This window comes from Neodiprion pinetum, chromosome 2 (genome assembly GCF_021155775.2).
Source record: "Neodiprion pinetum isolate iyNeoPine1 chromosome 2, iyNeoPine1.2, whole genome shotgun sequence".
NCBI lineage: Eukaryota > Metazoa > Arthropoda > Insecta > Hymenoptera > Diprionidae > Neodiprion > Neodiprion pinetum.
Window position 1 is genome coordinate 39,839,325 of NC_060233.1, and position 11,111 is coordinate 39,850,435.

General features: G+C 42.0%; 1 protein-coding gene across 2 annotated transcripts in view; it reads left to right on the forward strand.

Moving 5' to 3' along the window:
* AstA-R1 (allatostatin A receptor 1) overlaps positions 1 to 10,888 on the forward strand; it is a 32,810-nt gene extending 21,922 nt beyond the window's left edge. For both annotated transcript variants that reach the window (XM_046614037.1, XM_046614040.1), the window contains exon 5: positions 10,490 to 10,888. The gene's annotated coding sequence lies outside the window, so the exon portion shown is untranslated. The remainder of the gene's footprint in view (positions 1 to 10,489) is intronic.
* The last annotated feature ends 223 nt before the right edge of the window (positions 10,889 to 11,111 follow it).

Consider the following 11,111-nt stretch of genomic DNA (forward strand, 5'->3'; position numbering starts at 1 on the left):
GGTTGAACTGAACTCGATTTCGTGTAAAGTTTGGATAATTAATTGAAACTCGGCCGAGCACGAGAATTACGTGACCGATTTTCCAGCTCCTTCTACATGGAAAACCGAGCAACCTGTCTCGGGAGTAGTTCTAGTACAGAAACCTTCATCACAGACTACGTGATCGAAACCCGAGCGGGTTTTCGGGTCTCCAGCTACACTTAATCGTGATCTGTACGCCGTTCGAAGTCCGGTTTATTCGCGACTCGTTTTAGCGGGGAGTTGAAACTGTTTCTCTATTGATTAATCGCCGTCCGTTTCCCCCGGGCGAGACGCATGAACTACGTCTGCAAGCTCTCAGACTGTGGGTATACGCGTCTGAGAGGAGGAAAAAGTCTAATGGAAAGATCGTGTTCACGGTCAAGAATTTTACCCAAGTATAAAGGGGCCGAGTTGCTCGTTCTCTCAGGTACGACTGCAAACTTTTCGCCTATTCTTGACCGTGCCGGTGCTTCGTTAGCTGTTGGACAGAACTTGCATAACTATTCTCCGCTGAACAGTGATCAAAGTCGTCTCTATCCTCTGTCTCTAGTCGTTACACTGATTAACAAATTATCTAGATGGATAAAGTGTCCTCAGCGCGTATAGAGTTCAAAGTTTACACATAGCCGCACTCGGAAAAATTTCATTTGTTATAATAACTACAAAAATTCAGTAAAACAAGTATCGTTAAAAAAACTGTTTGAGTATTGTTGGAATTACGAGAAACGAGGTACGCCTAACCATTTTGCGCTATTGTCGATCCTTTTTTGGTAATTGCAACGCAAAATCAGCTTGTTCGGTTTACCGTACTTTTTTAGTTAAACAAGGCCTTAACGTCAATTTATTGTTGCACAAGCGTTAAATTTTCGCAACGGTTACAAGAAAATATAGCAACAGTGATCCTGATGAGAAAAAACAGTAACGGATACTAGACTTTCCGGTAACAGCTACAAAACTAATTTTCATTTTTGACCTGGAACTATATTTTTCGATTGTGGTAAAAAATGAAAATAGTTAAGGAATGAGCGGTAACCGGAACTAAAAATTTCTCTCATCGTCAGTGCGGGAATTTACGAACGTCTCTAAAACCTATTGAACCAATCTTCCCGGGGTTGTATCAAAAGTTAAACTTTTACGAATGTGCACGGAACGACTCCCGATACATGATCAAAGATTCACCATATTGGCTGCCGGATCAGGAATGGATTTGTCTTCCTTTTCCGGTCCATTCGCTGAGACACATCGAATTGAAATTCAATTATTCACCGTCCCAAGTTGTTCTCCTGCGGAAATCCTCCCATCTAATTCATCCTGGGTGAAACATCCGGGATATTTTCTCACCCCCTTGACGAGCATCTTTCGGCTTCTTTTATTCTTTCTTACCACGAACGGCGGCATTTCTACGGCTGACAATTTACCGCGTGGTATCATTGCCGGCAGTAAAAACTGACCGTGGTCAACCTATCTCACCCTATACAGCTTCCGTCCTTCAACCGCTGATATCACTTCGCGTTGTTTGATCGCCCCGTCATTCCGCCGGCGATGCGTTCCACTTTTCGCGTCGAACAATCGCTGTCGCAGCTTTTTCTTGTTTTGAAAAATCCATTTGGGATACAGGCGCGGTGTTTCTGTCCCGATATTCTCCTTCCGCAGTTTAAAAATGACGACAATGCTTTGAGGTTGCGATGCAACTATCCTCGGCCCGTTTGGTGGGAGCCCAAAAATCTCGGAGAATATGCAACCCTTGCAAGAATTTTCAGCGTTCCTCTCTGTCAAAGGGTGAAAAGGGCGAAAATTTTCACCGCTAAAAGAAGAATTTCACAAGAGCTCTCGGACGAACCGGAGATGCGATAAGTGCGACGGAAACGCTGTGCGTGGCTACGTGGCTGAGAGGTGAGTTTATTCGATTTATAAATACTTTGCCCGCCAGTCTTTTCGGCAATGACTGATCCGCGGTCCGATTATCGCGGCCTTACGTGATCCCCCGGTTCCGACCAACGATATTTCTCAGACCAAAAAGCGGCTCTCAGTTTGCACCGGGAAATCACATCCGTTACATCAGAGGCGAGAAACTGTACGCTTTCTACTAATCAAAATTTATAGCCGACGGAAAAGATCCCCGCGATACGCGGGTACATTTTTCGACGGAAAAAAAACCGCGTTTCTCGCAAAAATTTACAAGCGGTGTTAACGCGGCGCCGATAGTACGCGACGTCCTTTTATTTATTGCGGTTTTCGACCCTAACGTGTTGCGTCGAAGCCTCGAACACGCGGTGACAGGGACCTCGGTAAATCAAAACACGACCGACGAAGCTTGGTGTATGTTTTTCTCTTTCTGGTTTTTTCATTCACAAGCGACTCTCGACACGCCTCTGAGTCGTGATTTAACTCCGCGATATTTTCGGTGAATTTTTTTGTCCGATTTGACTTTCGAAAATGTCACCGCACGGTCTAAGACGCTGAAATGTCTGATGAGTTGCGCTCAACTTCGAAGTTAGAATGACAGTAGGAACCGCTGATTCCGCAGAAAAATACGCCTTATTCGAGACGAACTACGATAGTCGAGTCACTCGCTTTTGATCGCTTCCACGGAACGGAGCATTTCTTTACGGAAAAATATACCCCAGGGGTATATGAATGTGTGTGTGTATATATATATATTTATATATATACATATGTATATTCTACACGTACCGGGGCTTGAATATAAATCGTGGTACTCCGCAAGCAGGTACTTTGAACTTTCCGCGACTGCTTCTCAGGCTAATATCGAAATCTTTTGATCGAGTTAATAGATTTCATTCTCAGGAATTCAGAGGTTCGGAGATTGGTGTGAATGATACATACATACGGCACATGGAGTAGTAAAATACCATTTGGCAAAGTATTGTAAATCGCTTTCTTCCCTACACCGAAACTTCTTCGATGAATGCTAAAGTTCAGCGAAAGTTCCTTTTTCCAAAGCTTGCAGGACGAGCCCCGATATCGCAAAAACTTTCGATGAGTCAGAAAAGTTTTCCCCACCATCTTTTGAAAGGGCAAAAACTCTCCTCGAATATTGCCAGGCGGAGATTTCAGCTACAACCGTCCGTTCTTGTTACTCTTCTCACTTCGCCACGTAACTTAAGTCGTGTGAATCAAGAGTCTTGATATCGCCGACCCCACTTCCACCAAACACTTTTACCAAACTATGAGTAGACTTCCGCTTCGTGACTTGGTGTCGGAAATCAGGGGGCGAAATTCGACTGGCCGATCTCACACGTATCAACGAGTTCGCGAGGGATCTTTGAAAAGTTCGTCGCATCATTTTCATCGATACTTCGATGCATTTCTTCTTTATGTATTCAAACTGTGTCTTGACGTAATCACCAAACGTACAACAGTGGAAAACAAAAATAGAATCAAGTTTACCTGCTGAATATAAATTTTACGTAAACTCCAGATAAAATACGTACACGTATAATATTTTTGCTCTAACAGCGTGCTTTAAAATTCATCCCGGAGTCAGTTCCCGCTGTCCTCAAAGGCCGAGAGATTTCTGAATCGTGGCCTATTTAGTTTTCGTAAGTCGTTTTTGCCTCTTTTTTTTTTCTTTTACTTCTACCCTCCGGTTCCCACTTGCCCGACTTCTTCACCGCGGCCGCTTATGCTCGGCAAACATACCGCGATACGTAGATACAGATGGTACAGGTCTGCTAGGAGAGCCGAAATATGTCGACGGGCCGAAACGGACCGTGAATATGTCGACGCCGAGGAAAAACCACAAGCCGCAAACCACTGCCGGTGGTCAAAAAGCGACTCGAGGTCCTAATTACGCGACAGCGAAATCCTTGTACCTCCGACTAGGGAGGTCGAAAGCAGCCGGCGAGGGAGAAAAATTCAGCCGATTAAGGCGGGTCGAGTATGCGGGAACGTACGTGCCTGTATCCGAAAGGAATGACCGGTTGTTTCTTATACCCTTGGGAATTTATCCCGCGCCTTTTCGATCCCTTAATGGCGCTTTATCTCCTACCGATAGATTATCCGGGGAACATTTTTTGCCGATACTTTGGCGAGGTTGGGTTTACGACGTTAAATCGAAGGGGGGTATAACCGTTTTCGAAAGTTGATCCCCTGCCCTGTGGGACACAGCTTATACGGAAAGTCAGAACTTTTAATGGGTTAAAAGCACGAGGTGAAATATACCGAGTGATTGAAGACTCTTCGCCAGCCGGTCAAGATAATTCGAAATCGATAGCGGTGTGTATGTTTAATATACACGTATTTTACTTAGAAATACGAGAGTCGATTAATCACCTCATAGAAGTCGAATTTTTTCCCTCAATCCTCCATCTACACTGCTCGACGGAATTCCTCGCCAATCGTTGGACATTTGATGGTACACATCGATATGCTTTCTTTAAAATCAACCGGTATCGAATAGTTGACTTTACATTCCACTATTCGGTGAATAATTACGATTCGATGTGCTGTGCAACAGATTTTCTACCCCAAATTCAATCAGAGAGAGAAATTTTCGGCGTGCTTGAATTGTCTACAGAATTTGCGATATCATTTATACAGGATGTTCCAGTTTAAGAGACGCATTACGTATTCAGCCGACCTAATGGTTCAATTCGAGAATGTGTCCTACAAAAGTTGTATGGTTTAGAAGAGGAGATGTGAAGAATTTTTTTCACGCATTCGAGCATCATAACCGGTGATGCTGTGGAGGATGGGCCAGTTTTTATAAATTGAATCATACATTTTTGATTCAAATCAAATATTCTTTATTCGAAAACGTACGTAGTTAATACATAGTTAAATTGAAATCTTTCCTGCATTAAAATCAAATTGAACTGAAGAAAAATTGAGTCTCGACTTGAATTCGAGGAGAAATGTCACGTTTCGAAACTTGGGAAAATCGGCGAGGGTACTTCATTGAACGAATGCAGCCGCCATTGGAGAGATATTGTACCGACAATGAAGTGCAATTACCGTTGTCTCTCGCAAACGGTTGATGTAGTGGAACTGCGGTTTATACAAACTACAGCTGTCGTCTCGACAGGATCTAGGAACCCAAGCGTCGACCAATCTCCTCCCCTCGTCCCGAGTTCAGGATCCAGTTTCCAGAACTCAAACTTCGTTAATACCAGACCGTAAAAGCGACCCCGATTGGCGGCGGTGTCGACGCTTGTGAGCTTGGATCGTATAACGCGCATTGGATTCTCCGCGCTTCCACGCCGCACATATTACGGGAATTAAATGGGTTCGGGTTCGAATCGAGGCGAGGGAAGTACGAGTGGAATTGGCGAACCATGCAGACGCGAAACGAACTACCGGACAATCGATATATCGGCATTATGGGGGAAATTGTATCACCTAATTGTGACGGTGGGCGACGCGTCCACCTGTCCACCCCCGACACGCCCACGGATAAAACCACTTCGACATCTGCCCAGTGTCTCCCGATAAACGGATCGCGATATCGCGTTATCGCCGAATACTTCTATCCGTAATTGGTTGTAAATCAGATTTTGGCATTTTCTTGCCCTACGCGTTATTCGCGGTGCTTGTATAAATTCTGCGTCTGTGAAATGAGAGTGAGATGCGAGGGGTGGGGGTAACAACGTTGAAAAATACCAGAAGGTAAAAGGTTCGCAGTGTCCAAAGAATTCCTCCTCTTTCATGCCATTTTTATAATTTCGAAAGCTTAAAGCGAGAATATAGAATCGTGAGAATTCTGCTGTATACAAATATGTACACACAGTTTTCACGATTCTATAATACAATCGCTTCCTGCACTTTGACCTTTCCGTTTTTCGACTTTCTGTATTATTGACGAATGTTACAAAATATATTTTCGAAAATTCGACAGTGTCACCCTGCTATTTTTTTATTTTCAACTCCGCCTTCGCATTGACTCCCTGTACGTCGTTTTCACTTTTCTTTCATACACCGCATCCACTGGAATAGTAGCTCGCTTGATCGCGCCTCGATGTGCCCGGGTATACGGTTTATTACCACCGTTTAGATCGAACTCGGATAATGTTGTTGGCGATCGTTTACCAGATTTTACATTGCCAATAACCCGTTAAAACCCACCCAGAAACCCTCGTTCCGTCTTGGTCATGGAGAAACTAATGCCGCTCACCCTCGATAAAATTCAATCATAAACCCGGCGGACGAAATTAAATTAAACGCTCTGACCACTGATAAACTCCGAGCAGATATGTATTTTCTCCCACCGACAAGTGACTAATTCGATCACGTGGTCGTGACTCGGACCGACAACTTTGTCCAACTACCGCACTTTTTCCGTAATATTCGATTCGTAGAGTAAGCACGAAGGGATTTTAATTCACCGATTAGGAGCAGGAGTATTTTAAACAGTTTATGCGTTGGCGTTAGTGTGTTTAAAAAAAAAACTACAAGTTTTGTGCGAGAATGTTTTTTTTTTCGAGCTCTGACAACGTAAAACACAATCACAAGGCAAAGTAGCTTCCTCTATGAAACACGTGACTACGTATTAGCAGTAATTAAATTTTATATAGTCACGCAATCGCACCTTTTTCATGTAAATTACATAGTTTCACGTGTACCATCCAGATAATTGCGTAGTCACGTTGCACCCGCGTCCGTAACCAGGCATTACACGAACGTTAATTAGTCTCTAACTTGTACATAAATGTAAATTGCGGACTGTGTTTGTGACATAGTGAAGTCAACAAAAAAAAAAAATAAATAAATAAAAACAGAAAGAAGGAAAAATATATATATATATATATATATATATAATACCCACGTACTTATACAATTTTTCGACCAAATTTTCAGACTCGGTGGAAAGAAAATAAGGGAAAGATCAATTTTTGCTCAATCTTAGTTCACCTTGGTTGAAAAATTCCTGTTAAATAGAGATATGATGAAAAATTCTGCCGCGGTGAATTCGCGTTCTGAATATTTTGAAATTGATAAGCGGCTTTGGGGAAGCGTTGAAATTTTACGTGGATTTATTTGACGCAACGAGAATAGCGAAGTAGGCAACATCGCTGAGGGTTTTTTATTGCGCACTGTGAACTCGGTGAAGAGCTTAACACAATGCCTGACAATCACCCGTGAGTATCGTTACCGCCTGGCGTAAGCATTAAACTTGCTGTCTCTCATCCTCGTATTATGTGTACGCAGAGGCAAAAATCGGAGAATTGCAGAAAGCGTGTACAGCCACACGGTGAGTAAAAAATAGAACAAGTTGTAGCCTGCTCTATTATTTCTCAGGCTATTATATTGTTACGAAGTGTGAAATCACCCATTTTGTCCCCTTTTCTCATCTAGTAGTCATCATAGATAAAAGACATATACGAGCTTGCGTATGTCACAAAATGAATAACGTTGATGCATCGACCAGTATTGTTATAAAAACAGTCTTGTTTCTAACTTCTATCCAGAAACACGTATCGCCGATAAAACCATAATCTTTGCTCAATTTATTTGTACCTGTTGGATCATTCCCTTACGATCAAAGAAACCCGTTATTTTGTTCCACAACGCAAGATCGTTACGACATTATACTTTACTTCTTTCCATTTCACCAATGTTCCTTCATATTTCGACAACCAGTCGAACACGTTCAACTGAACAGATATGTTCCTCTCCTTTATTCACAACCTAACAGGTTCGATTGCAAAATCTAACAAGTTTAATAGGCCGGGTGAAATCCGACTAGTGAATAATTAAATTTAAAACTGGTATATCTTATCCCAAGTTGTCTAGCAAGGAGAAGGTTAAACGGAATTTGGTGAGGGTTAATAATTCCTGAGAACGACAAACACGGCGAACGCGCTCCCCGAAATTGTACCTTTGGTAGGTATACAAGACTAGACGATTTTGCACAAACAATGTTTGAGGCGCGTGTGTTTATCTCGTTAAATTCGGTAGGCAAACTCCGAGGGGTGGATTTATCCGTTGGGCAAACAGCTGGTGATAAGGTGAGTGGGTGTTCGGCGTCGCCTCCGATTTTGCATGTTCGAAACAACCGCATCCGCGAGCCGAGGTCGCGCACGTTTCGTTCGATTTCAGGCAGTCCGATCTTCGATGGGAGATAATCTCCGATATGCCGGGAGATGTACGTCCCGGTAATTTCAGGGGAGACACCGTCCTTCGTTACAGTCGTGCCATCTCCGAGTCGTTCTGCCAGCGAGGCGCGTAATAAAACCAACTTTCATTACGACTATTCTCTAACAAGCATAGCGAGTCCGTGAGCTTGCGAGATCTTTATTATCCGTGAACCAGATGCTGTCGCAAAGTGCGCACTTTCAGTCTTCGAGACAGATCACCTCACATCGTATCGTTATAAAAGTGTAATTGCCAAAAAAAAAAATAAATAAGCAAAATGAGAAATAAAACAATAAATAAACGTAGAGGTCAAAATGTAGTTGCGAAAGTTCGCTGGCAGAAAATCGATACATACTATCGATTTTCATCAAATTATTACGTATTCGTAAGCGGTGAAAATCTTGTCAAAAACCGAATACAAAAAATCGTGGAATTGTAAAGGAAAAATTGGATATCGGTGCTTAATTTGAAATTTCAATGATTGGTGAAAATTTCAACCGAACACAGCGAATTGAACATGATGAAAGATAACAAGGGTAGTTGTCTGCGGAAGACGCGGCGGTCTCTGCGGGGGGAACTTATGTAGCGGTAATTGGTTGACTCCAGTTAACGAACTTTCATTATCTATCATTAAAAGCAGCTGCAGTTCAAGCTGGTTATCGGTAAATCATTCGAGCCCCTGCAGTCTTGCCGCCCCGTCATCCAGGAACAATTTAATCGAGTATAACTAGACGAGTGCACCGAAAGCTCGGCGTCGTTACTCCGTCGCGTCGGCGAGAAAACGGTTTTTTAAAACGCGTGGCTTGTCTTTTCTAGCTTTTCGGTAAGTCTGAGCTATTCAGGATCGAATGCAACGCGGCAAATAGGTACACGTTCCCTACATAAATTTTATCACGCTTGAATGATAAATTAAAGCAACTTATGGCCGCGGTATGAAAAGAAGCTTTCGCTGTTGATCCTGTCGCGAATCCTCGTTGATTCTCAATTTCAACTCGGGAATATATTGAAAGCTTGGGTTGATTGGATTAAAATCGAACTCTAGCGATGAGAGACCGTTTCATTCTCAGTCTACCATAACTAATACGACTCATTGAAGCTCGTTTTCAACTCCGGGAATCCTTGAGGGAACTCTGAGCCGGGGAATAGAGATGAGGGCTTCACGGGAAGAGACGATGTTTGTTAGCTTAACTCCGACGCGTCGCTGGGTATCAAACGAAAGAGGGAGAGAGACACAGGGAGAAAGAGAGAATAGAAGAGAGAGAGAGAGAGAGAGAGAGAGAGAGAGAGAGAGAGAGAGAGAGAGAGAGAGAGAGAGAGAGAGAGAAGCGTTTATTCAGAATGTCCTGGGGCAAGGTACCCCCTAAGGACAACAATACATTACAATGTGGAACTCTCGATAGAACGTTACAGAAACATGTAACAGAGTGAGAAACATTTAAATTAAATTAAATCTATGTTTATTGAAGAACACATGCTATCAGGCTGGTACTACAAACCTAGTTAACTAATGAGCTAATCCTACAAGGAACATACATGTATGAGTCGTAATACATTGACATTTGGAGAGAGAGAGAGAGAGCGAGAAAGGGAGGAGATGGGCAAGAGGTAAGGGGAGGGGGGTGAAACCCCGGGTTCTTTCGAACGTAAAAAGAAGTACGCGTGTCGGATCTGTCCCTGCATGATCTTAGAAAAGGGAAGACGAGGAGTGTTCCTGTCCGAGATAAAAAAAAAATAAAATAAAAAAATTAAATAGATAATAATACTTGGTACTATTAGTAATAATAAAAATCAGGTCACCAATTTTCCCGACCTTTTCGTCTGACTCGTGAGTCCTTTGAAATTGCCGGGAATATGTGATATCTCGGATCTCGAATATCCTTTTATGGTACGCCGTTAACGACACCCCCGCTGGTCTGATTCCTTATGCATATATAACGGGGCAAATAACAGGTCCCGAGAAATTGGGAGAGTTCTTCTACTTTGTTGGTGAAAGCCGGATTCGGATATATCTATGTATAAATGTGATATATACGTATAGCAGTAAAAAATACGGCCTGAAAAAAATAAGCTTCCTGTTCACCGTGCGTCATGCAGAGATATGAAGCTTGATCCGGTTTGTATAGCCGGAATATTATGTAAAACAGCTTCCGACGACCTTTTATACGTACATGTATATATTTCTTAACCCCGTATAATTTAATAACTGGACGATAGCCGGATTAAACTATCATACATGAATTTTCGTAGCCAGGTCACGAAAAGGTGCGGTTATTAAAGGAAAAAAGTCAATGGTATCAGTTTTTGTCAATGTTGTGAGAAAATAGACATTTCTGGATATAAAAAAAAGAAAATAAAAACTTGTTTCTGATTTCAGGTTAGAATGAAGCTAGGCAACAAATTGTTTCACCGCAACGTGGATGTAAAGGTAACTGAGTTATAAAAAATTACATATATATATATATATATATATATATATACACGTAATATTACACATATATACGCAGCGAAAATACTACAATGTGTTATGATGACTGTACCTTAGTTGCAATTAATTGTTGTAATACGGAGGAAGCAAAAGTTGGGAAGAAAAACGAACAAAAACTGAGAAAGCTGCACGCTTAGCAACAGAGGTAATGTATATTTTAACGAATATTGTAAGCTTTTACTGCGGTGTTTCCACGCTCCGATTTGTGAAAAACGAAAGGTAAAAAAGAATGTTGAAAAAAAAAAAAAATTACCGTACCACGAATTAACATTGAGCTGGGAACAAAGCTATCTAGATATGTATACGTGCAACGAAATATCACGAATACAAGGGAATTATATTAGCCGTTACAAATTCGGGTAACCGATCCGATATGATTGATGTTTGAAAAATCTCGTGAAAAGTAAATTGAAAAATTCAGGAATAGTGAATCGGTGCTCGGTCAGCGTCCCGATGATGAAACGAAAGCCTTCCACTCCGTTGAGTCAAAATGAAATGGTTCCAAATAATT